Source organism: Elephantulus edwardii, unplaced genomic scaffold (genome assembly GCF_000299155.1).
Source record: "Elephantulus edwardii isolate Elephantulus edwardi_28Jun2011 unplaced genomic scaffold, EleEdw1.0 scaffold00286, whole genome shotgun sequence".
Lineage (NCBI taxonomy): Eukaryota > Metazoa > Chordata > Mammalia > Macroscelidea > Macroscelididae > Elephantulus > Elephantulus edwardii.
The window spans coordinates 547733-574537 of record NW_006400036.1 but is presented as its reverse complement, the minus strand read 5'-3'; the positions used below and the strand labels follow the sequence as shown (position 1 = coordinate 574537).

At 40.3% G+C, this 26805-nt stretch overlaps 2 pseudogenes; one reads left to right on the top strand and one right to left on the bottom strand.

Annotated features, from left to right (window-relative positions):
* Window positions 1-8230: 8230 nt before the first annotated feature.
* Window positions 8231-9387, bottom strand: LOC102846766 (annotated as a pseudogene).
* A 4767-nt stretch (window positions 9388-14154) lies between these two features.
* The window catches only part of LOC102846363, a 25309-nt pseudogene continuing 12658 nt past the window's right edge, over window positions 14155-26805 (top strand).

Sequence of the window (26805 nt, the reverse complement as noted above, 5' to 3'; positions counted from 1 at the left end):
GTTAACTCCACAGTCCCCATCAAGAGTATTTGCAACACAAAAGTAATTCCCATGAGGTCTGATATATCTGCCATCCTGCACCTACTTCTAATTCCACCATCAGTTCTACTATTCTCCAGGGTTCTAAGTCCATTGCTATAGCTACACACACTTCACAAAATCATAAGGTTATGAGGTTTATGAGGAGTTAGTGAGTTCCAACTCACGTTTTATAATACAATATGATTTCACAGTCATGTCAACTTGTACAGTGTGCTTGCAGGCCCTTCAGCCTTAACAGTTTTCCACCAGTGTTTGAAAGCTTCCTCCGAGCTGAAGGTCTCTCATTGAGAATGTGGCCCTTGTTGAGACAGTGCTGATGATGTTCAGTGAGTGACCATGGGTATATATAAAGTTCGTGATTCTGAGCATTTGTGCCCTCAGAGAGTCCCAGACCCCTTGTCTGTCCTCCTGTCCCCAGTAGAAGCAAAAGGGACTCCTTCCTGCTGCTGAGTAAAGACCAGGAAGGAACCTGGGGAAGAGGGAACCAGGATGAGATGAAGCAGGGAGATGGTCCCTGGGGGCTGTTGCTGTTGCCTTGGAGGATGTGACCCGCGGTGGGAGCAATCATAGCCTCGGGGCCACCAGGTGTCAGCAGCCCCCTCATTTGTGACAGTCCAGCACCACCACTGGCTTTAGAGCTTTCCAGGCTTTAGTCTGGTGCCAATACTGAACCTTAGAGCTTCCTGATTTGTAAATTTAATACTTCCCTTTCAGGGTGATGGCGAGGAGCAGAAATAACATAAACAGCCAGCCCAACATGTGGCCCAAGGTGCTCAACACATGTACATACATATATATCCACGTATGAAGTAGCCATATCCTGTGTGTACATTTTAAAATTTGTCCTAGTTTGTTGTTGTTATGTGCCGTTGAGTCATTTGTGACTCATAGCAACCCTATGTACAACAGCCCTAAACCGTGCTCTATCCTGTGCCAATCTCATTGCCTCTGGCACACCCATCCCAATTACCCGTCACTGAATCAATCCACCTCATAGAGGGCCTTCCCCTGCTGCACCGTCCCTCTACCCTACCAAGCATGATGTCCCTCTCTAAAGACCTGTCTCTCCTTACAACATGTCCAAAGTATGTCAGACGAAACCCCAGAATCCTTGCCTCCAAGGAGCAGCTTGGTTTAACCCTCTCTACGATGAATCTGTTTGTTTCCTTGGCAGTCCATGGTACATTCAATACTCTTCTCCAGCACCACAGCTGAAAGGCATCAATTCTCCTTCTATCCTCCCTAGTCATTGTCCAACTCTCTGATGCATAACAAGTGATTGCAAAAACCATGGCCTGTATCAGGTGCACCTTAGTCTCCAGAGAGACACCGTTGCTCTTGAGTACTTTAGAGAGGTCCCTAACAGCAGACTTTCCCATCGCAATATGTTTTTGTATTTCCTGGTTGCTGGTGCCAAGAGTGTTGATCGTGAAGCCAAGCAAACTGAAGCTGTGAACAATCTCAATCTCTTCGCCATCCATCCTGATGCTACCGATTGTTCCAGTGGTGAGAATTTTTGTCTTCTTGACATTGAGCCTCAGTCCATACTGAAGGCTGCAGTCCTTGACCCTCTGCAGTAAGTGCATGAGGTCCTCCTCAGTTTCAGCGAGCAGGGTTGTGTCATCTGCACAATGCAGATTGTTGATAGATCGTCCACCAATCCTAACGCCACACTTCTCTTCATAGAGCCCAGCCTCTCGGATAATCTGCTCTGCATACAGGTTGAAAAGGTATGGAGATAGGACACATCCCTGGCATACACCCTTCTCAATTTTGAACCATGCAGTGTTGCCCTGCTCTGCTCTGTTCTGACGACTGCCTCTTGGTCCAAGTATAGGTTTCACATTAGCACGATTAAATGTTCTGGGATTCCCATTCTTCTCAGAGTCAGCCACAGTTTGTTATGATCCACACAGTCAAATGCCTTTGCATAATCAATGAAACACAGATAGACATTCTTCTGGTATTCTCTGCTTTTAGCTAAGATCCATCTGACATCAACTACAATATCCCTAGTACCACGACCCCTTCTAAACCCAGCCTGGACTTCTGGCAGTTCTCTGCTGATTTACTGTTCCAGTCTACTTTGTTAGAAGTCTAATAAGTAGAACAGTTATCTTTTTGTCTTGAAGGAAGCATTTAGTTGTGAAGTATTTAAAGTATTAACTTTCATTTTTAATAGCAATTATCTTTATCAGGTATATAATATTTACAAAATTAGTAAATATCTCGTAAGATTCATATTTTTCATAACTGTATTTTTATATGTGTGTATGTATGTGTTTAACTCCCATTTGAACTGCCAATTGAGAAACCAAATAAAATTTGCAAAGTTTGCAGAGAGTTGATCTATGTGGTAAAAGTAGACAAAATCATTGCTGTTGTGTCAAAACCAACTGATAGCTAACCTTCCAGTGGATTTTCAGTGGTTGTAAATTACCTGAGAGGAGATTACATATGTCTCTTCCTTGGAGCAGCCTTATCCACTTGGTCAGCCGAACTCCCTTCCTGTTAGGTATTACTGTCCTTACGTGCCATCTATTCACCCGAGGCTCCTGGGAACCCTATGCACAGTAGCTCTTAACCCTATCCTATACTGAGCCAATCTCCCTGTCTCCAACAAAACTGTCGCTATGACCCCAGTCACTGTGTCAACCCATCTCATGCAGGATCTTCCATTCCCATCTTGTCCCTCCACCCTTGCACATAAAATGTCCTTCTCCAAGGATTGGTCCCTTCTGGCAACATGTCCAAAGTATGTGAGATAGAGCTTCAAAATCTTTCCTTCAGAGAGCAACTTGGTTTCATCCTCTTCAGAATAGGTCTAATTGTTCTCTTGAGCAACACAACTCAAAAATATCAGTTCTTCTATTTTCCCTGGTCATTGTTCAGCTTTCTGATACATTGTAAGTAATTACTAAGACAATGGCTTCGATTAGGTGCAACTTAGTCTCTAGAGTTACATCTTTGCTTTTCTGTGCTCTTGACAGGTACCTGACAGCAGACATTGCTAATCCAATTTATCTTTTCATTTCTTGGCTCTTGGTTCCAAGATTGTTGGTGGTGGACCTGAGCAAGGTGAAATTGTTAAGAATACCAGTCTCTTCTCCATTTATAATGGTCCTGCCTATTGACCCAGTAATGAGAATCTTTGTTATCTTTAATTTTAGAATCAATTCATATTGAAGACTGCAGTCCTTGATCTTACACAGCAGACACATCAGATCCTCCTCAGTTTCAGTGAGCAAGGTTGTGTCATCTGCAAATGCAAGTTGTTGATGAGTCTGCCAAATTTTATGTCCTATTCCTCCTCATAAAGAGCAGCCTCCGAATGATCTGCTTCACATACAAGTTCAAAAGATATAGAAACAGGCTACAATCCTGACACACTCCTTTCCTGATTATGCCCCATGCAGTGTTCCCTTGCTTTGTTATGACTGCTCCCTCTTGGTCCAAGTATAGGTTTAGCATGAGCACAATTTGGTGTTCTGGGATTGCCATTTTTCTCAAGGTTAGCCACAATTTGTTGTGATCCACAGTCAAATGCTTTTGCATAATCAGTGAAACACAGACATTCCTCTGGTACTCTCTACTTTGAGCCAAGATCCCTCTGAGGTTGCCAGTGATATCCCTAGTTCCTTGGCATCTTCTAAACCCAGCTTATATTTCTGGTAGTTCTGTCATATGTTCCAGTAACTTTTGGAAAATCTTCAACAAGATTTTGCATGGGTGTGATATTAGTGGTACTGTTTGATAATTAATTTCCACATTCTATGAAAGAAAAGACCACCTGTCTTAAAATGGGAATAAATAGGTCTCTTATCCAGTGAGTTGGTCAGGTACTTGTCCTCCAGTTTTCTTGGCAAAATCTGATGAGCATGTCCAGAGCAGCATTTGTTTTCTGAAATATGTCAATTGGTATTCCACCAATTCCTGGGGGCTTGTTTTTCGCCAAGGTGAGAGAATGGAGCGTATATTTTTGGGACCATGACACCTGTAACAAAGTGGAGGCTAACACTGAAACTGTGAGCTGTGGAGCAGGGGAAGATCTTTCATGTATTCTTTTGAGTACAATGCTTGTCTGTGAGATAGTGCTTTAAAGCTAAGCATGCAAAGACAGCTATAGAAAGAAGGACTGGCCATCCATTTTCAAAGTAACAGACCTTCAAAAATCCTTGTTGGTAGAGGGCAACTATATATACATTCAGTCATTTGTTGTTGTTGTTGTTGCTATGAGTCATCACATTTACAGCAACTCATAGCAGCCCTATGTACAATAGCCATGAACCTGCCCTGTGCTGAGCCAGTCTTCCTGATTCCTACACACTTTCTCCAATTACCCTGTTTACTGTTTCGGTTCATCTCATCTGAGGACTTCCTTTCTTCTCCTGTCACTTCACCTTTCCAGGCATGATGTTATTCTCCATAGACCAGTCTCTTCCTTCCATGTGCTCAGGGTATGTGAGCAAGAGCTTCAAAATCCTTGCATCCAAGAAATAACTTGGTTTCATCCTCTCCAAGACAGACCCATTTGTCCCCTTCGTGGTTCATGGTATATTCAGTACTCTTTTTTCAGCCCCACAATTCAAAGGCATCAATTCTTCTTCTGTCATCCTGAGTCATTGTCCAGCTCTCTGATGATGGATAGTATATAATTGCAAAGACCGTGGCCTGGATCAGCCACACTTACTGGAAGGATAATTTCTTTTACAGTGATTAGTAGTCCTTTCTACGAAGGGACCTCTGGTGGCTTATTTTTAAGGAGCTGTGCAGTGAAATCAAAAGGACACAGTCTGAATCCATACATGTTTGTGAGAGAAAGATGGACAGTATTCTCTCAGGTGGTTTACTGCCTCTGAAAACCCTCTGATGGGTCAGCTATGAGTTTGTTCCAGCCCAGTGGTACACAACAACAATGTTTCCTGTAAAGCTAGTTACTAATATTCCAAAAATCCATATTGTTGTTAACACTCTATCTTATCTGACATCAATTATATTCCTCCTCCCCTTAGTCCTTCCACTCCCATCTGTGTCTTCTGCGGTTCTCTGGAAGGTCTCACAGAAACTCAGAAACTGTTAGGGAAATAGCACATGTGATTGTGGATGGTGTAGGCTAATGTATGTGGTCACAGATGGTGAAGTATGGACCCAGAACCAGCATGCAAAGGTGGTCTGTTGTCAGTTAGATGCAGTGCCCCAATGGAACAATCTGAGTTTCCCAGGAACATTCTTTTATATTGCATCTCAGCACTATATATACACACCAGATCCTTTGTGGCAGATTGTATAATACCCTCTAGTAGGGTGGGGATTGCAGTCCCCAAAGAGGATATAATTCTAAAATGAAAGGCAGTAGATGAAAAAGTTATATTAAAAATGAGTAGTCAGGGACCTCTCCTAATTATTGAGGAGTAATGGTTTCAGTTTGAGGACAAAGATACACCTATTTTTAGCTATGGTCTTTTTCAGTCACTTGCTATTTGGATATGAGAACTGGACAATAAATAAGGATTACAGAGGAAGAATCCATACCTTTGAAATTTTATGTTTGAGAAGAACACAGAATATGCCTAAAGAACAAACACGTCTTAGAGGAAGTTGCAGCCAGAGTGCTCATTGGAGGCAAAGATAGTGAAAGTCTTACAAACTTTGGGTATGTTGCTAGGAGAAATAATTCCTTTCAGAGGGACATCATACTTGGAAAGGTAGAGGAATGGTGAAGGACAAGAAGACTCTGAAGAAGGTGAATTGACAAAGTGACTGTGGCAGTGGGCTTGTGAGAATGGCACAGAATAGGACAGAATTCATATTTTTTTGTCCATAGGGTTGCTATGAGTCATACTTGACAGCACCTAACAACAACAACTACATTTATTTAAAGTTTATATTTCTCTAAGCTAACAGCTCTGGCAGCCTAATTTTAAATAGCTCTACTGCTCTCAGAGACACAAAGTTCGAATCCACAACCTGCTCCTTGAGAGAAGAATGTGAAATCTATGTGATTTACTGTCTCTGAAAACCTGCTGGAGGGTTTCCTGTGGGATGGTTCTAACTCCTCAGCACACAACAACAATAATGCCTGAAAACAAAGCTAAATCTCACAAATTTTGATATTTTTGAGTTTGCGAGTTCCTTTTTGAGCTTGGGGTTGGTTTTGTTTGTTTGTTTGTTTCTTGTTTAAGGTTATCTTTTTATTTAAGGTTATCTGGAACATGTTGATAAATTTTATAATTTTATATGCCTGAGTGTAATTTCTGAATTATCAATTACAATCTCACCCTAAGCAACAAAACATCACATACCAAAAGACTGATTTGAACTCTGATAATTGCAAGAATAGTTGACCTTTTTAAAAAAAATTACATGGTCACTTGGTAAAATTCTTAAAGAACTGTTAATGATTTATGACCTTATGTATGCTTGTGTTTTCTCTGTTGGCAATATTCCAACATGTGGTGTACTCCCTCCTTTCTAAATGTTGCACCATGTATAACATAGCCAGATAACAGTTTTTTTTTAAACAACCAGAATTAAATATGCCTTTTAAAAATCTGAAATAATAGCATTATACATATTTGCAAACTATTGATATCTTGGAGTTTATTTTTTATTTTTATTTTGTTTTAATAATTTCAATGAACATTTACAGAGATTTTGGATTTCCATTGCTGCACTTCTCTCCCCGCACAGCCCTCCCCCACCCCCATCCCAGTTCACTCCTCTCTTTGAAAAGTAATAGAAAAACTCCCTCCCTGGTACACCATCCCTCCACACCCCTCCCACTGCCCCAAGTACATTCCACTATGCAACCTTAATTGTGGACTCTTGTGATAACCATAATACTCTATCATACATCACTTTTAAATTATTCTCTCCCTCATCTGTTTCAGTGCAGTATACACAATTTATCCAGTTTCTTTCAGTCTTACCCCAACCCTGATATCAGTCCCATTTTACAGCAGTGGCATCGTGCAGTATTTGTCCTTTTGCAACTGAGATATTTCACGCAGCATAATGTCCTCCAGGCTCATCCATTTTAAATAATAAGCATGAGTTCCTTGTTTTTCAATGCAGCATAGTATTCCATTGTGTGAATATACTACAGCTTCTCTATCCATTCGTTCATTGATGGGCACCTGGGTTGTTTCCAACTCCTTGCTATTGTGAACAAAGCTGCGATAAATATGGGTGTGTATACATCTGCTTGGATGTCAGTTATGGTCTCTTTGGGATATATTCCCAGTATTGGAATTGCTGGGTCAAATGGTATCTCTATTTGCAACTTTTTGAGAAAGCACCATACCGCCTTGCACAGTGGTTGCACCATTTTACAGTCCCACCAACAGTGAATAAGGGTTCCAGTTTCTCCACAACCTCGCCAGCATTTGTTGCTTGCTGTTCTGTTAAATTTTGCTATTCTGACTGGGGTGAGATGATATCTCAGGAGTTTAATTTTAAAAATTCTGATCTCAGTATTGTTTAAAGGTAAATTTATATAACAAATGAGACATCAAGTTTTAGTAAGGGTTAAAAGAAAGGAAAAACTTGTCATTTTAAGATTTAAAGCTTCACAAAATAAAACCAGATAGCATGCAGTCTTACTCTGAAAGAAGCCAGGTAGAATAATAATATTTTATTTTATTTTAATAATATTTTAATAATAATCTTTTAATCATAATAATAATCTTTGAATAATAACTTTTAAAATAATCTTTTATTTTTGACACCCATCTATAAATAAACTTTACTACATATAGTACTTATTAACATGGAATACTGTGAAATGACTCTCTTAGGGAAAAATGGTACACAAAAAGATACCAGTAGGTAAGACACTGAAATGACTGATGTGTAGTATTTTTTAAAACCTTCATATTTGGTGAGATCTGGTGGCAAGAAGCTGCACTGCAATTTCAGAGGTACACTGTTCAAATCCACCAGGTGCTCTGCTGGAGAAGGAGGAACAATCTCCTCCTGTACCACTCAGATCTGATTTGACGGTACACACAAAAAATAATGAAATAAAGTTTTAAAAAACCCAAAAAACCTTCATGCTTTGTCAGCATAAATTTTATTTTTACATTTCCAGTAGTAACATTTAATTTTGAGGTTATCAAGCTAGGATAAAGTAATCTTGGACTTAGAGTCATTATAAGATGTAAGTAGAAATGTGAAGTATACCTGGAAATTAATTTTCATCTGTCATGTCTAATTCATCCTCATCCTCTTCATCCACTTGTTGATCCCTTTTCAGTCGATATGTGGATGATACCTGTGCAGTCCCACGTACACACTTAGCTGACGGAGGTTTCTGAAGTGACTTTGAATTTGCCCTTACAATATCTAGATGAGATGAATAATCTAGAGTTTCGGAAAACCTCTAAATCTTCTTTGTCAATCATTTATATATTTTGGAAGGCAGCAGTGTAGACCTCTAAAGCTTTGCTGTGAAATAACATTTCAGTAGTGATAAATTCTGAAAATACATTCTTTGTGTCTTTTATTTTTCAAAGTTGTTAGTTGTTTCCTCCAGGCGACACATTGTTAGGGTAGCATCCATTGTAGCTCTCTGTAATTCTGTTTCAGTCTGTGAAATAACGTGTTGGTCAGATGGGTTTCACTGACCATTCTAACTGAGTTAACTGCTTAGTTTCCTGATTCCTTGCTGTTAATGTGGCTTTGAGGTCCTGTTTCATTTTTACAGTGATTCTTGATGGTGCCAATTTAGATAGGGATTTGGTGGTTTGCTCTGTGACTACAAGCTAACACTGTTTCCAAATAGAAGAATGCATCCAGTAAGCCCCTGCGTGATGTAAACAATTCAAGTTCTCTGATGTTGACTTAGATGTGGGAGGTTGAATGTACCCAGGGGTGTGCTGAGAGAAATAGCAGTGAGTACCTCTGAGTTACCAGCCAGCCCTGTATAGCACAGTAGAGCACAGCCCCACTCTGAGAAACATGGAGTTCAAGTTAATTGGAGCCACCTTAGTACCAACTCTTTTTCTTTTTTTTTGATCCATTGGACAGTTTCAGAGATCTATGGTTCACTTAAGGCTTGGTGAATTTGTTTCAAAAATTGTGTTCTCTGTGCATCATTGGCTATCCTTCCTTTCTCATTATCCCTACAAGAGGCTGTTTGGAGAACTAACCAGTTTCTGCCAGTAACCATTCCAGCTGGGAGAGAAAGACTTTCCTTTTGTGAAAAATTTGGGAGATCCGATGGTGTCAAGGTCATGCAACTGCAGTGGTAGCTCACTTTTTGGGATGCCTGTGTTCAACTGATAGTCTACAAATGCTCACCAGTCTCTGCAAACTGGACTGCATAGCTACAGTGATGTGAGTCATTCCGTGGATGAGCCTGAGTCCCTGGGAGACATTCCAATGAACTATGGAACCCAAGGGACTTAGAGGAGGTAGGGCACTGAACAATGGAGTGACTGTGGATATGAGAAATCATGGAGTTGTGCAGCAAATCAAACATTTGGGCCAACATTGACTCATTGTGTGTGTGTGTGTGTGTGTGCCATAAAATTGGATCTGACTGGTACAAGAGGAGACTGTCCCTCCTTCTCCAGCAGAAAATCTGGTGGATTCGAGCAGCTCACCTCTGGAATTACAATACAGCTTCTTGCCACTAAGCCACCAGAGCTTGCCAACTCATTATTTCTTTTAAATGGTCTGCTACTAATCTTAGAACAAATTATGAAAACCTGTCACAGCATTGTGATTATGGATGTTGTTATTTTTAGGTGTAGTAGAGTTGAGTACCACTCATAAGAACCATGTGAATAATGGATGACCCTTATCATATCCTTGCTGTCTTTACAATTTCTGACACACTTGAGTCCATTGCAACAGTCACCATGTCAGTCTGTCTGCTTAAGGATTTCTCCTCTTGGCAACACTCTGCCTTTGCAACCCTGTGCTAGCAACATGCCTGATAAGAGACAAAGCATTCTCATCTTTCCTTCTGAAGAGCACTCTGGCTGCGCTTTCTCCAAATCATTTGTTCTTTTTGGCAATCCATGGAATGTTCATTACTCTTCTCCAACAGCATTATTCAAAGTCTTCACATTTTCTTCTGTCATCCTTATTGTCCAGATCACAGATGCGTATGAAGTGATTGAAAAGACTGTGGCCTTAATGAAATTCATCTTAGTTCTCAATCTAACACATTTACTTCTCATTAATTTGGAAAGATTCTTGACTGCAGACTTTCCCACTGCAGTATTTCTAATAATTTTCCTAGTTAGCAAGATGAAGTTGTTGACAGTTTGACTATTTTCTCCATCTCTCATGATGTTGCCTATCAGATAGGTGGTGTGATTTTTTTTTGTTTTGGTGATGTTGAGATGCAATCCATATTGAAGGCTGTATTTTTTCATCTTCTGCAGCAAATGGTTCAAATATACTTCACTTTCAGCAAGCAAGTTTATGTCATCTAAAAAACACAGGTTATTGATGAGTCTTCCTTCTATCATTTTTCTACACTCTTCTTCATGGATTCTAGCTTCTGAAAGAATTTGGTCAGTATATATATTGAATAGATATGGAGAGAGAATACAACCTTGACTCACACCTTTCTTAATTTTTAACCAATTAGTGTTCCCTTGCTCCCATCACACACAGCATCTTGATCTTGACATACATTTAGCATAAACTCAATTTCATGTTCTGGGATTCCTATTATTCTCTATGCTATCTATAATTTATTATGGTCCACACAGTCCACTATCTTTTAATAGTCAATAAATCATAACTATACTTTCACTAGCATAGTAAAAAGGTAATTTTTTTCCTGGAAATATCTCTTCTTGTTGTTGTTATGTGCCATTGAGTCACTTGCGACTCATAGCGATGCTATGTACGAGAGCTCTAAACGCCGTTCTATCCTGTGCCAACCTAGCCATCTCAAACGCACTTATTCCCACTGCTCCAGTCACAGAATCAATCCATCTCATCAAAGGTCTTCCTCTCCTTCACCACCCCTCCACTCTGCCAAACATGATGTCCCTCCTTGCAACATGCCCAAAGTATGTCAGATGAAGCTTCAGAATCCTTGACTCCAAAGAGCATTCCGGCTTCACCTTTTCCAGGACAAACCTGTTTGTTCTCCTAGCAGTCCATGGTATATTCAACCCTCTTCTCCAGCACCAAAGCTCAAAGGCATCAATTCTCTTTCTATCAACCCTATTCACTGTCCAACTCTCTGATGCATAGCACGTAATTGTGAAGACTATAGCCTGGATCAGGCGCACCTTAGTCTCCAGCCTGACATCGTTGCATTTCAGTACTCTTGAGAGGTCCCTCACAGCTGACTTTCCCAATGCAATTCATCTCTTGATTTTCTGGCTGCTGGTACCAAGAGCGTTGACTGTGGAGCCAAGTAAACTAAAATTGTCAACTATCTCAATCTCTTCACCATCCATACTGATTCTGCCAATTGGCCCAATGGTGAGAATCTTTGTTTTCTTGAAGTTGAGCCTCAATCCATATGAAGGCTGCAGTCCTTGACCTTCTGCAGTAAGCACTTCAGGTCCTCCTCAATTTCAGCAAGCAGGGCTGTATCATCTGCATAATACAGGTTGTTGATGACTCTACCACCAATCCTGATGTCACATTCCTCCTCCTCATACAGCCCAACGTCTCGAATGACCTGTTCTGCATACAGATTGAAAAGGTATGGAGACAAAATACATCCCTGATGGACTCCCTTCTTGATTTTGAACCATGTAATGTGTCCTTGATCTGTTCTAACGACTGCCTCTTGGTTCAAGTATAGGTTTTGCATAAGCACAATCAAATGTTTTGGGATCCCCATTCTCCTCAGAGTCAGCCATAGCTTGTTGTGATCCACACAGTCAAAAGCCTTTGCATAGTCAATTAAGAACAGATAGACATTCCTCTGGCATTGTCTGCTTTCTGTCAAGATCCATCTAACATTAGCTATAATATCCCTAGTACCACAACCTCTTCTAAATCCAGCCTGCACATCTGGCAGTTGTCTGCTGACATATTGCTCCAATCGTTTTTTGATAATTTTCAGCAGAATCTTGCTTGCATGTGATATTAATGATATTGTTTGATAGTTTCCACACTCTGTTGGGTCACCATTCTTTGGAATGGGAACAAATACCAATCTTTTCCAGTCTGTTGGCCAGCTGGCTGTCCTCCAGATTTCTTGGCACAACTTAGTGAGCACATCCAGGGCAGTGCCTGTTTGTTGAACTATGCCAATTGGTATGCCGTCAACTCCTGGAGCCTTGTTTTGTCAATTCCTTCAGAGTAACTTGAACTTCCTCCTTCATCACCACAGGTTCTTGTTCATATGTTATTTCATGAAATTCTACCATGTCAGCCAATTCCCCCTGATAACGTGACTCTGTGTATTCCTTCCATCTTCTTTTAATGCTTCTTGAATCATTTAACATTCTACCTGAAGTATCCTTAAGTACTGCCACCTATGGCTTGAATTTGCTTTTCAACTCCTTCAGTTTAAGAAACGCTGAGCGAGTTCAGCCCTTTTGATTTTCTGACTCCAGCTCTCTGCACATTTCATCGTAGTATCTTACTTTGTTGTCCTGAGCTGCCTTTTGAAATTTTCTGTTCAGCTCTTTGATTTCTTCTTTTAGCTTTGGCTTCTTAGTGCTCTAATGCAATATTCAGAGTCTCATTTGACATCCATATTGGTCTTTTCTTCTTCCTTAGCCTTTGTAATGATCTTTTGCATTCGTCAGGGATGATTTTCTTGATATCCTCCCAGAGCTCATTTCATCTACGTTCATTGATGCTCAAAGCCTCAAACCTGTTCCTGAGATGGTTTTGAAATTTGAGTAGGACAGACTTAAGGTCAAATTTTGGTTCCTGTGGATTTAATTTTCCTCAACTTTTGTTTGAGCTTGCATATGAGTAGTTGGTGGTCTGTCCCACAATCAGCACCTGGCCTGGTTTTCACAGCTGATATTGAGCTGTTCCAGCGAGTCTTTTCACAAATGTAATTGATTTGATTCCTATGCATACCATCAGAAGAAATCCGTGTGTATAGCCTGTGTTTATGCTTCTTATAAAAGGTATTTGCAATGAATAAATCATTGAATGTGCAGAACTCTATCATTCTAACTCCAGCCTCATTTCTCTCACCAAGCCCGTGTTTTCCAGCTACTGACCTTCTTCCCTGTTCCCAACTTTTGCATTCCTGTCGCCCATTATGATCAATGCATCTTGACTGCATGTTTGATCAATTTCTGATTGCAAAAGTTGGTAGAAATCTTAGATTTCCTTGCCTTTGGCTATAGTTGTTGGTGCATATATTTGAATGATAGTGGTATTCACTGGACTTCCTTGTTTGCATATGGATATTATCCTGTTGCTCACCACATTATATTTCATGATGGATCTAGAAATGGCTTTTTAAATTATGAAACCAAACCCATTTTTTCTTACCTTTTCCTCCCCGGCATAGTAGATCATATGATCATCCGATTCAAAATGTCCCATGCCAGTACCATCTCATTTTGCCGATACCTAGTATGTCAATATTTATGTGTTCCATTTCTTTCTTAACAATGTCCAATTTTCCTACATTCATGCTTCTTACATTCCAGTCACTAGTGTCTCCTTACAGCTGTTGCTCCTTCTTTGTGTTTCCATTTCTAAGATCTCACTCATTTGTCGTGCCTGCTAGTCTAAGTGTGCACTATTGTACATAGGGTTTTCGAAGGCCTGTCATTTCGGAAGTGGATGGCCAATCCTTTCTCCTAGTCTGTCTCAATTTGTGTGGGGTTTTTCTGTGTGTTTTCTTAAATATAACAGTATCTGACAGACAAGTATTTTAAAGAAAAGAGCAGATGAAAGACATTTACCCAAATAGAAAAATGACCAATAGATTCAATGTTGCTGCTCACCCTTGCTACATTTTTTTAACCCACCCTTTCCCTTCTCCACCACCATCCCTTCTTACTTTTGCCTACACCATTCAATACCGCTCTCCTATTACCAGCCCTTGATGTGATGGCCTAAGTCTCAGGCCATCAGGATTTCTGTGATTCTGAACACATCAATTTTAGACTTCTGCTTCCAGTCACCAAATGTTCGGGTTCTACTCAGGCAGTCATGGCTGGGAGCCTTCTTGCAGACTCAGGACTTCTCCCATCTGGAGTGTTGAAGGAGAAGCCTCTCTGGTTTGATGTATATGAATCCTTTCCCCACTGAGGGACTGGTATTCCAAAGACTCCACTTATGATATGGCAAAGCCAAAGCAGACATCCAGGACATCTTTTACAATAAGGACCACATTAGAGTGAAGTTTTCTTTAGCCTAAGGATCTGGTCAGAAAGCTTTTGATCTGTTCAATCCAAACTTCAGAGAAGTACATGGAACTACAGAAACTGGGAGAGACAGATGAAGAGAAGTTATTTGTGGAAACAGGGAAGTCCTTATTGGCAGAAGGTGTCATTTTAAGACGGCTAGGAGAAGCAAAGCCCCAACAAGAAAGTGGTTATGTTTCCAGGAAATCTGAACACACAAGCCTCCAGGCCCAAACTCTGTTGGAAGAAAAGCAGCCAGAGAAATTTCCACAGGAGCAGCGTCCAGGGGCCCTGAAGGACAGTTGAAAGGTCTCCCACCTCCCTGCAGGCCTTGTGTATGGTGTATACTGACACTGAAATCTTATTCACTAGATGAATGTGGAACTATTTTTAAAAGAGAAAAAAAAATTGTATCCATTCCAAAATTTGTTTCCACAAGATCACAATGTTAATTTGTGAACCTAAACTTTTTTAGCCTTTTGTTTTATCTCGTAACTATTTTGACAAAAGATTTTATTGGGCTTTTATGGAATTTGTTTACCCATTTGTCTCACAATTGATATTCTGTCCCTAGCCACCTAATGACTTTTAAACAGTAGCCCAAGAGTCATTCAACCAGTGTATAAACCTGTAGATTTGGTGATTGTTGGGAAGTCTTCTTAGCCGAACACAGGTTAAAAATACATTGCATTGTGAAAACTTGTGCTCATGAAATTCTTATGTTCAATTGCCAACACCCCTTATCAGTAATCCCTTTGCACAGAGTGTTTAGAACAAAATTTTCCTCAACAGAAATTATTTTTAAACTGTATTTTTCCATTTTTTAATTTATTGATGCCTGTTCAGTTAAACATTCCTTTTTGTCAGTAACCACCACAAGATTGGAGTTGAACCTTAAATACCCAGAAACTGGCCATCAACTCACAGTTGAGGGGGAAAGTGGTTTCTTTGCAGTGCAGCTGTTACAGGCTACTATTGTTAGGGTACTCTTTGAATGTCTCATCTTGTATAGGTTGTTGTTGATAGATATTATTTTCATACAACTACATTTAAGAGCAGATTAGTGTCCCAGATTATTTTGTCTCATAATAGTGTCCCAGATTATTTTGCCTTTATACTCACTTGGAAAGAATCCCATCTAAAACACAGGAACACCTTTCTGAAACTCCTGCACTTCCCCAACTAACAAGTTAAGGAATGTTGTTAATGAAATCTTAGCCTTAAGATGTGGGTGGAGGTGAAGGAAGGATAATTCTGTATATAGGCTCAAACTTACTGTAAATATTCAAACTAGTGAGTACAAAAGTAGAGAATATAGCTAAACCATCCTGTTCTAATTGTTAACCTTTTAAGAAAAGAAAACTGCCGCTGAAAATAGTGCTATTACATTTTGAAAATTGGTACACTGTTTTGAAAATGAGAATCTTGTGCCATAAATGCAGCTGAACTAAACAGAAACTTTAGTTCACAAATTAAAGCTGTCAAAGGAATGCATTAAAAAAAATAACTTTCAACCAATGACATGTTTTCATTCTAAAGTATGTAGTGTGATCAAATAGGATCATTCAGACTTTGTATATGTTTTCTTTGTACACAGGTTATGTATTCTGGTTGCTATTTTTTTTAAAGGAAACATTTTCTACAGTTTTCTCCCTCCTCTGTTTTAGTGCAGTATACATTATTGAACCCATCTTACTTAGGCTCTGCCCAACCCCAAGGACAGTCCCATTCTACAACAGTGGCATCATGTAATCTTTGTCCTTTTGTGACTGGGATATTTCACTCAGCATAATGTTCTCCAGAGTCAACCATTTTGAATAATATTGCATGAGTTCCTTGTTTTTTAATGCAGCATAGTATTCCATTGTGTGAATATACCACAGCTTCTCTAGCCATTCGTTTGTTGATGGGCACTTAGGTTGTTTCCAACTCCTTGCTATTGTGAAGAAAGCTGCAATCAACATGGGAGTGCATATATCTGCTTGGATGTCAGCTATGGTCTCTTCAGGGTATATTCCCAGTAGTGGAATTGCTGGGTCAAATGGTATCTCTATTTGCAACTTTTTGAGAAAGCGCCATACTGCTTTCCACAGGGGTTGCACCATTTTACACTCCCACCAACAGTGAATCAGGGTTCCAGTTTCTCCACAACCTCGCCAGCATTTGTTGCTTGCTGTTCTGTTAAATTTTGCTATTTTGACTGGGGTGAAATGATATCTCATAGTTGTTTTAGGATACATTTTCTATTCCACAAATTAACCCTTTTTACCATCTTCAATGAACTAAGAGGTTTTTTCCTCAGCAATCTCTTACATTTCCGTAAATTATATACTTTCACAGCAAAGAAACAGCACTGTTTTTGTTTATAAGATTGCTTCCACCTGAAATGCTGTCAAAAGTACTTGGAGGGGTATCTTGTACATGATATTATTAGATATAATAATGTGTGATCTTATTTTATAAACAAACTATGTATTTGACATGTAATATATGTTCATTGTTGATGTCCACCATCTTTTGAAAAGTTAGCCTATAAATACTGTTGTATAATTATCTTCTGTGTCCATACCTTTTAAATCTGTATGCAGAACAGGTCGTCCGAGACTCTGAGCTGTATGAGGAGGAGGAATGTGACATCAGGATTGGTGGAAGAGTCATCAACAACCTGTATTATGCAGATGACACAACCCTGCTTGCTGAAATTGAGGAGGACCTGAAGTGCTTACTGCAGAAGGTCAAGGACTGCAGCCTTCATATGGATTGAGGCTCAACTTCAAGAAAACAAAGATTCTCACCACTGGGCCAATTGGCAGAATCAGTATGGATGGCGAAGAGATTGAGATAGTTGACAATTTTAGTTTACTTGGCTCCACAGTCAACACTCTTGGTACCAGCAGCCAGGAAATCAAGAGACAAATTGCACTGGGAAAGTCAGCCATCAGGGACCCGAAGAGCAGTGATGTCAGGCTGGAGACTAAGGTGCACCTGATCGGGAGCTATGACTAGGGTGGTGGGAATGTGTTTGTCAGAGACTGCGAGGTTGGCACAGGATAGAGCAGCGTTTAGTGCTCTTGTATGTAGGGTCGCTATGAGTTGCAAGCAGCTTGACAGCACATAACAACAGCAGTAGCAACAGAAACATTTGGACTGAGTAGTGCCACTCGGGCTTTTTCTTCAGTGCCATCTTGCCAACTGTCCTTAGTCTATGCAACTAGCAAAATGTCCTGGGCTTCTGTTTGTACAATGCAACAGAATTACTTTACAATTGTACGTTTAAATTTTACATGAGGCATGGGGATGATTCTTCACTGTTCTTGTGGAACCTATAGCCAAATTAATGGGAAAGGCCCTAAGAAAACTCATTTCTCATAAAAAAAAAAAAAAAAAGATTGAACAGTTGAACCCACTACAGAAACCAGTGTCTTATATCTCCACTTTCTCAAGTTTGTAGAATATTGAGACTATCATTTTCCTGTGGTTGTGCTTTTTGTGTGGTTGTTGAAAAAACTTGGGCAGTTAAATTATTCAGTTCTCTGTGTCTCTCAAGTTTTTTTTTAAAAAGGGTTGTAAATTCAGAATGGTAGACAAGTAAAAACTGGCCAGCATGTTTCCTAAGCAGGTTACATTCTTCAAGCAGGCACATGCCATTCGATCTTGTTGATCCCACCATTATCTAAAGCACCAAACTGAAAAGGGGTGGGGGGAAGCACCAAACTGAAGGGCAAAATGATCCTTGTAAACACTTTTAATGGCTCTGCATGGTCACATTTGAAGTAATTGGTTTAAGAATCTTGACCTTGTTTTATATTTGGAAGCACTGAATAAATATGGAAAGAAAAAAAGAAAGACAAGACCTTGGAGAAAGACGTCATGATTGAAAATGTGAAGGGTCAATTTAGCAGAGAAAGACCCTCAACAAGATGGATTGAGAAGGTGACTGAAACAATGGGATCAAGTATTTTGGAGATTGTGAGGATGTCACACAAACCCAAGTTCAGATCTTTTGGTTATAGGATTACTATGAGTCACACAATATGATAGAAGAATTGATGCCTTTTAGCTATGGTGTTGGAGAACAGTATTGCATATACCATGGACTGCTAAGAGAACAAGTTCATCTTGGAGAGGGTGACACCAGGCTGCTCCTTGGAGACAAGGATTCTGAATCTCTGTCTGACATACTTTGGACATGTTGCAAGGAGGGAACAGTCCTCGGAGAGAGAGATTATGCTTGGGAGGTTGAAGGGACAGTGCAGGAGGGGAAGACGACAATAAGGTTGCTTAGGATAGAGCAGGATTCACAGTTGTTGTACATAGAGTTGCTATGAGTCGTAGATGACTTGAGGCCACATAACAACTAGTGAAAGTTGACTTGCAGGGAACATAACAAGGAGGCAACAACTGCCTGCCTGCAAGTGAACACACAGAAAGGTGACATATGGTGGGTGGCTCTGGCAGCTAATCTGGGCCTTGTCCTCATTCCAGCCCTGTGCTCCTGCAGAGCCTGATCTACATGCACAACTGCTACCAGTAGTGCTCAGAGCCCATGGTGGAGGTGAGTGCAGGTAGTCAACTCTGGTCTTGGATCAGAGGTCCCGCTATCACTTCTATGAGCACACTGGGTCCATGGAACGATGGTGGGTCAGGCCACTCCGACACAGGATAGAACAGGGTTCATATATGTTATTCATGTGGTCACTATGAGTCCGGCCAAATTTGTTGGAAACTAACAACCTCATTTATTTAAAGCTGTATGCCTCCCTAAGCTAACATCTCTGAGAGCCTCGTGGTTGAAGCTGCACTACAATCACAAAGACACAAGGTTTGAATCCTCCAGCTGCTCCAGGAAAGAAAGGTGTTAATCTCCCCTGAGATTTACTGCCTCTGATAACCTGTTGGAGGTTCTTCTATGGGTGTATTGCGAGGACTTCAGCTGTCAAATTTGGACCTCAATAAAACTCTTTTCACAGAGGGGACATTTTTAGGTCCCACTGCTGTCTATGAAACTGAGCCATTTGATAGGAACTCTTTTCCTACAGCAAGAATATGGATAAGGTTTCTCTATTATGTCGACCCTCTGATGTCTAATAAAGTTAGACTCATTAAATTCTTTTCACAGAGGGGCCACTTATAGGGTTTCTCTCCTGTGTAGACCCAGTAGTATCTAAAAAATGTTTGCGTTATCAATGGAACTTTTCTCAGAGAGGACTTTTAGAGGGTTTTCCTATCTTTGTGGACAAGCTGGTGTTTTTTAAAGTTGGACCTGTGAAGAGAGAACATTTATACGGTTTCTCTCCTGTGTGGATGCTTTGGTGCATATTTAAGGAACACCTCTTGTTAAAACTCTTTTCACAGGGAGAACATTTATAGGATTTCCTTCCTGTGTGCATTTGCTGGTGACTATTAAAGCTGGACCTATAACCAAAACTCTTTTCACAGAAAGGACATTTATAGGGCCTCTCCTGTGTGGGCCCGCTGGTGTACATTAGAGTTGGACTTGCGATTAAAACTCTTTTCACATAGCAAACATTTAAAGGGTTTCTCTCAAAACTGGATGAAATATGTTTACGGCATTGAAGTCCAAGGGGGAGAGAATAGTCTAAAAGTATTATATTTTAGGGCATTATTTTTATTGTAGGAGTACGCAATGAGGGTTGCAGAGTGGATTATATTTGGGGGTAGGGGATGGGGTTTGGGGAGGTGCGGGGGGATTGTGTACCAATGAGGGAGTTTTTCTTTTGCTTTCCAAGGAGAGGAGCAAATGGGGGGGGGGAGGGGTTTGTGCGGGGAGAAGGGTGCAACAATGAATGAATGGAATTCCAAAATCTCTGTAGATGTTCATTGAAATGAAAGATAAACAAACTAAATTTTAAAAAAAAAGAAATAAAGGGTTTCTCTCCTGTGTGGTTTCTCTAATGCATCACAAGCTCTGAACTCAAGAGAAAGGTTTCCTTACAGGTAGGGCATTGAAAACATGTCTTTCTCCTATGACTTTTCTGATGAAACACACGCTGAGAATTTCTACAGAAGGTTTTCCCACACTCTCTAGAGGTGAAAAGTTTCTGGGTTGGTGAAGGTCTCAGTTGGTCTTTCAGGGGGGCCCTGGAGCAATAGCCCAGGCAGATCTTGTGGGTGAGAATCAGGCAAATGCTGGTTTAGCTGTTTCCCAGAAACTCGTTCCTGAGGAGAGAGGTTCTCTCCTCTCTCATCACCTTGGATGTGTCCTTGTACCATAGGGAGATGATCTCCTTCTCCAAACAATTGTTGTTCATCTTCAGCAAAGAAGCCACTTAAAGAACCCTGAGGAGGAGCCTTTTCTGAGATATGAAAAGAGCTATCTGGAGGCTCCTGGTCCCAACAGGTTTTCAAGTTAGGTTCTCTTGGCCATTTGCTTCTCTGTCTGCTAAAAGAAGATATTAAATAATACAGTAAATTTTACACCCTGCTTTCTGCTTCATGTGCCAAATAAAGAGCAATATACAACACAGACTCTTCTTCCCGAGAGGACATTAATGAGCAAGGATCTAAAAACCATGATCCATAATAAAGGTCCTGGCACTATATTCAATACTTGCTCTGCATTCCAGATTAAGTTACCCAGTGGTTTTTGGTGTTGTTGTTTGTTTGTTTTTATTGTAATATCTATAAGTATTTTATTACATATGTGGGAGGACAGCGAGTTCCCCTCAAAAAAGTGCCTCCCTGTCTGGGAATGGTCATTATGTTTTTATCATAGCAGTAGACATTAACTCACTTAACAATATACTTTTGTTAGTAAAGTTACAGAATTTCTACATTTGAGAAGAACATTTTCATATATAAGTATTAGTAATTCAGGAACAGCACATTCCCCTTTCTGGTAACTAGACAGATTAAGATACATATGACTTCGAAAAAGTTTCGAAGAGGTAAATGCTAATTTAGGAAAGATGTATATCCTCTCCTGGTGAACAGACAGCTTAAACTATTTTATGTGATTAAAGAAAGGAAACAAAGCCTTCTAAGGCAAAGTTTTGCAGGCTGGAGAAAAGGCCTATCTGAGTCCTGGGGAGGGCCCACTTTAGAAGATTCACCTTCCAGTTGCAAGGATGACTAAACTTGCTGATCCATCTGAAAAGGAAAAAAGGTTTGTCAGTGACTTCTGCCATCCCCATTGCCTCCCTCAAACACACACCAAGGACCCCAGGCAACAAACAGTGACTGTGCAAGGTCTCAAAAAGACCTAAAAGCCAGTTCTTCCTGAAACTCTAATCCTTAAGTTTTTCACTGAAAAAGAAGAAAAAGGACTGTTCCTATGTATATAGTCTGCCCCATTAAGATAGTCTGCTTTTAAAAGAAAACTGCCTGCACAAGTAACTTTTTCTTCTTAATGTGCAGAACATACAGGTGACAGTCTCTACAGCACATGTCTGACAAGATCTAATTCAAGTCCTAGGAAAATATAAGAAATAGCTTGAAGTGGTAAAAGATCAAATTTGAGTTTCTGAAAGCATTCAGAGTGACACTAGAACGAAGTGGATGGCTGATATAATCGGGGGGGGGGCTTTGAATTAAAGTAGCACCAAAAGTAGGCTTAAATTAAACCCATAAAATTGTTATTGTTGTTATGTGCTGTCAAGTCGCAACTCATAGCGACCCTATGTACAACAGCCCTAAACTCTCCTCTGTCTTGTGCCAACTGCACCGTCTCTGATACACCCATCCCCATTACCCCAGTCATTGAATCAATACACCTCATAGAGGGTCTTCCCCTCTTGTGCTGTCCCTCCACTCTCCCAAGCATGATGTCACTCTCTAAGGACCTGTCCCTCCTTACAACATGTCCAAATTATGTTAGACGGAGCCTCAGAATCCTTGTGTCCAGGGAGCTGCTGGTTTGACCCTTTCCAGAATTAATATGTTTGTTTTCCTAGCAGTCCATGATACCCTCAATACTCTTCTCCAGCACCACAGCTCAAAGTCATCAATTCTCCTTCTATCCTCCTTAGTCATTGTCCAACTCTCTGATCCATAACAAGTGATAGCGAAGACCACGGCCTGTATCAGATGCACCTTAGTCTCCAGAGAGACACCATTGCTCTTCAGTACTCTGGAGAGGTTCCTAACAACAGACTTTCCCATGGCAATATGCCTTTTAATTTCCTGACTACTGGTGCCAAGAGTGTTGACTGTGGAGCCAAGCAGACTAAAGCTGTGAACAATCTCAATCTCTTCACAGTCCATCCTGATGCTTCCAATTGGCCCAGTGGTGAGAATCTTTGTCTTCTTAACATTGAGCCTCAATCCATATTGGAGGCTGCAGTCCTTGACCCTCTGCAGCAAGCGCTTCAGGTCCTCTTCAGTTTCAGAAAGCAGGGTTGTGTCATCTGCATATCGCAGATTGTTGATAGATCTTCCACCAATCTTGACCCCACATTTCTCCTCATAGAGCCCAGCCTCCCGGATAATCTGTTCTGTATACAGGTTGAAAAGGTATGGAGACAGGACACATCCCTGGGGTACGCCCTTCCCAATTTTGAACCATGCAGAATATTAAATGATCCAGGAAGTATTAAAAGAAGATGGAAAGAATATACTGAGTCAATGTATTGAAAGGAATTGGCAGACACAGAAGAATTTCATGAAACAACATATGAGCAAGAGCCTATGGTGATGAAAGAAGTAGTTCAAGCTCCTTTGAAGGAAATAGCAAAAAATAAGGCCCCCAGGAATCGATGGTATACCAACTGACATATTTCAGCTAACAGATGCGGCCCTGGATGTGCTCACCAAGTTGTGCCAAGAAATCTGGTAAACAACCACTTGGCCATCTGACTGAAAGAGATCTATATTTGTTCCCATCCCAAAGAAAGGTGACCCAACAGAGTGTGGAAACTATAGAACAATATCGTTGATTTCACATGGAAGCAAGATTCTACTGAAGATTATCCAAAAACGACTGGAACAGCACATCACCAGAGAACTACCAGAAGTCCAGGCTGGGTTTAGAAGGGGTCATGGTACTAGGGATATTATAACTAATGTTAGATGGATCTTGATATTATAGCTAATGTTAGCTGGATCTTAGCTGAAAGCAGGGAATACCAGAGGAATGTATATCTGTATTTCATTGACTATGCAAAGGCATTTGACTGTGTGGATCATAACAAACTGTGGCTGACTCTGAGAAGAATGGGAATCCCAGAACACTTGATCATGCTAATGGGAAACCTACACTTGGGTCAAGAGGCAGTGGTCAGAACGGAGCAAGGAAACTGCCCAATGGATTGACAAAAAGAAAGACAGTTGGTACTAAGACAGCCTGAACTCATGTGGACTCCACGTTTCTTGGGAGTGGAGTTGTGCTCCACAGTGCTGTCCTAGCTGGTTACTCAGAAGTAATCACTGGGTCTGCTTCTTAAGACATTATGAGGTATATTTTTCTTCCCTCCTCCAAGTCAACAGCAAAGGACTTTAACTGTTTACACAACCCAGGGGCTCAAGAGATGTATTCTTTATTTGTAAACAATGTAAGCTTGTAGCCACGAATCAAACCACCAACATTCTATAAATAAACTGTCTCCATCACCATGTCTACTTTAAAAAATCGTTGGGTGGTCTCACTGCCTGATAAACACAACTTCTGCATCTATCCCTTCTGGGTTTTTTTTTTCTTTCCAATAATAAATTTCTTTTTCAAAAAAGGTATTTGTAATCCCAAAATCTCTGTAGATGTTCATTGAAATGAAAAATAAACAAAGAGAAAAAAAAGGTATTTGTGATGAATAAATAATTGAATGCACATTTTTTTAAATTTCCATTCATTCATTGTTGCCATTTTCTCCCTGCCCACCCTTCCCCTTCAGTTTGTTCTTCTCCTTGAAAAGTAAAAGAAAAATTCTTTCATTGTTATACAGTCCCTCCCCCCAAGTCCACTCCACTATGCAGCCTTCGTTCTGGACTCATCACAATAATATCTAATCATATATACCTTTTAAACCGTTTTCTCTCTCATCTGTTTCAATGCAATATACATAATTTATCCCATTTAACCCTTCTGTATCTACAATTGTCCATTTAGAACCTGAATAATAATCTATGGCCATACCATCCTGAAAATGCCCGATCTCTTCTGATCTTGGAAGCTTAGCACAGTCAGGCCTGGGTAGTACTTTGACGGGAAACTGAAAAGTAAAGCTCAGCAAGTACACTAGTGCCATACAAGTAAATCACCATGATGCTTATAGATAAACACAAACTTGAAGAGAAAAAAACACTCTTTCTAAAAGGTGCAATGAAACTCCCAGTGGCCTCCTTTTAGTGCTATGTTGGAAAGGAGGCTTTGGGAAATGATAAGCCTGTCAACCAGTTTTAACTTTGGTCTCAAAGGATATTGGGAACAAATACTAACTACCTAAAAGTATACCTATTTTCTTAAACTAAGTAACCACTATTTCATGGTTAATATTAGCAATCCATGTGTATAGCCTGCGTTTATGTTTCTTATAAAAGGTATTTGCAATGAATAAATCATTGAATGTGCAGAACTCTATCATTCTATCTCCAGCCTCATTTCTCTCACCAAGCCTGTGTTTTCCAGCTACTGATCCTTCTTCCCTGTTCCCAACCTTTGCATTCCAGTCGCCCATTACTATTAATGCATTTTGATTGCATGTTTGATCAATTTCTGATTGCAAAAGTTGGTAGAAATCTTAGATTTCCTCCTCTTTGGTTATAGTTGTTGGTGCATATATTTGAATGATAGTGGTATTCTCTGGACTTCCTTGTATATGTATGAATATTATCCTGTCACTCACCACATTGTATTTCAGGATAGATCTAGAAATTACTTTTTTAATTATGAAACCAACCCCATATTTTCTCACCTTTTCATCCCCGGCATGTAAATCATATGATTCAAAATGTCCCATACCAAGACATCTCATTTCGCCAATACCTAGTATGTCAATATTTATGCATTCCATTTCTTTCTCAACAATGTCCAATTTTCCTAGATTCATGCTTCTCACATTCCAGTGTCTCCTTACAGCTGTTCCTCTTCCTCTGTGTTTCCATTTCTAAGATCTAAGTTTCAATTGTCATGTCTGTTAGTCCAAATGATAGTCTAAGTGTGCCCTATTGTACATAGGGTGTTCGAATGCCTGTAATTTTGGAAATGGATGGCCAATCCTTCTTCCTAGTCTGTCTCAATTTTTAAATATATATAAGAGCATCTGACAGACAAACATTCTACATAAAAGAGCAAATGAAAGACATTTACCAGTTAGGAAAGGACCAATATTCAATATTGCTGCCCACCCAGCTACATGTTTGGTTGGTTTGTTGTTTTGTGTTTGGTTTTTTTTTTTTTTTTTGCTTTGTGGGTATTTTTTTTTTAATCCATCCTTTCCCTACTCCACCACCACCAATTCCTACTTTTGCCTACAACATTCAACACCCGTCTCCCCTTGATCAGCCCCTGATGTGATGGCCTAAATCTCAAGCAGTAAGGATTTCTCTGATTCTGATCATATCATGCTGCTATCAGTCTCTTATGATGCAGTCAGTATGACTTCACTTTAAAGTTCTTAAGTACAGCTGTCATGTACAGCTTCTTTTCCTGGAAGGTCCTGAGAAAAAGTCCTTGTTCTTAAACTTCCACTCTAGAATTGACTTCTTGTAGGTTAATACCACGTGTCTTCCATTTGTAACCTGGTGCTGATGCAGTGGATGTCTTCCCAGGAGAGAGAATAAGTCCTCCAGGACCAGTGCACAACTTTTTTTTCTTGGCCCAAATGACTGAAACTAATTATCTGACGATGGCGTGCTTTGGGGCCCCTTTCCCGTCTTCCCGGGGTACCTTAGGTGAGGCAAGGGTTGCGGATGAGAAAAGCTCTGCCTCTCTCCCATCTAGGAATCCCAAAACTAATTCTCTGGCAATGGCGTGCTCTGGGGAGCCTTGTGCAGAGAGCTGGAGTCAGAAAATCAAAAGGGCCGGACTCGCTCAGCGTTTCTTAAGCTGAAGGAGTTGAAAAACATATTCAAGCCACGGGTGGCAATACTTAAGGATAATTTGGGTAGAATGTTGAATGATCGAGGAAGTATCAAAAGAAGATGAAAGGAGTACACAGTCACTGAATCAGAAGGAATTGGCTGACACAGAGTGAAATAACATATGAGCAAGAACCTTTGGTGATGAAGGAGGAAGTTCAAGTTACTCTGAAGGAATTGGCAAAAAACAAGGCTCCAGGAATTGATGGCATACCAATTGACATATTTCAAAAAACAGGCACTGCCCTGGTGTGCTCACTAAGTTGTGCCAGGAAATCTGGGGGACAGCCGGCTGGCCAACTGACTGGAAGAGATCGGTATTTGTTCCCATTCCAAAGAAAGGTGACCCAACAGAGTGTGGAAATTATCAAACAATATCACTGATATCACATGCAAGCAAGATTCTGCTGAAAATTATCCAAAAACG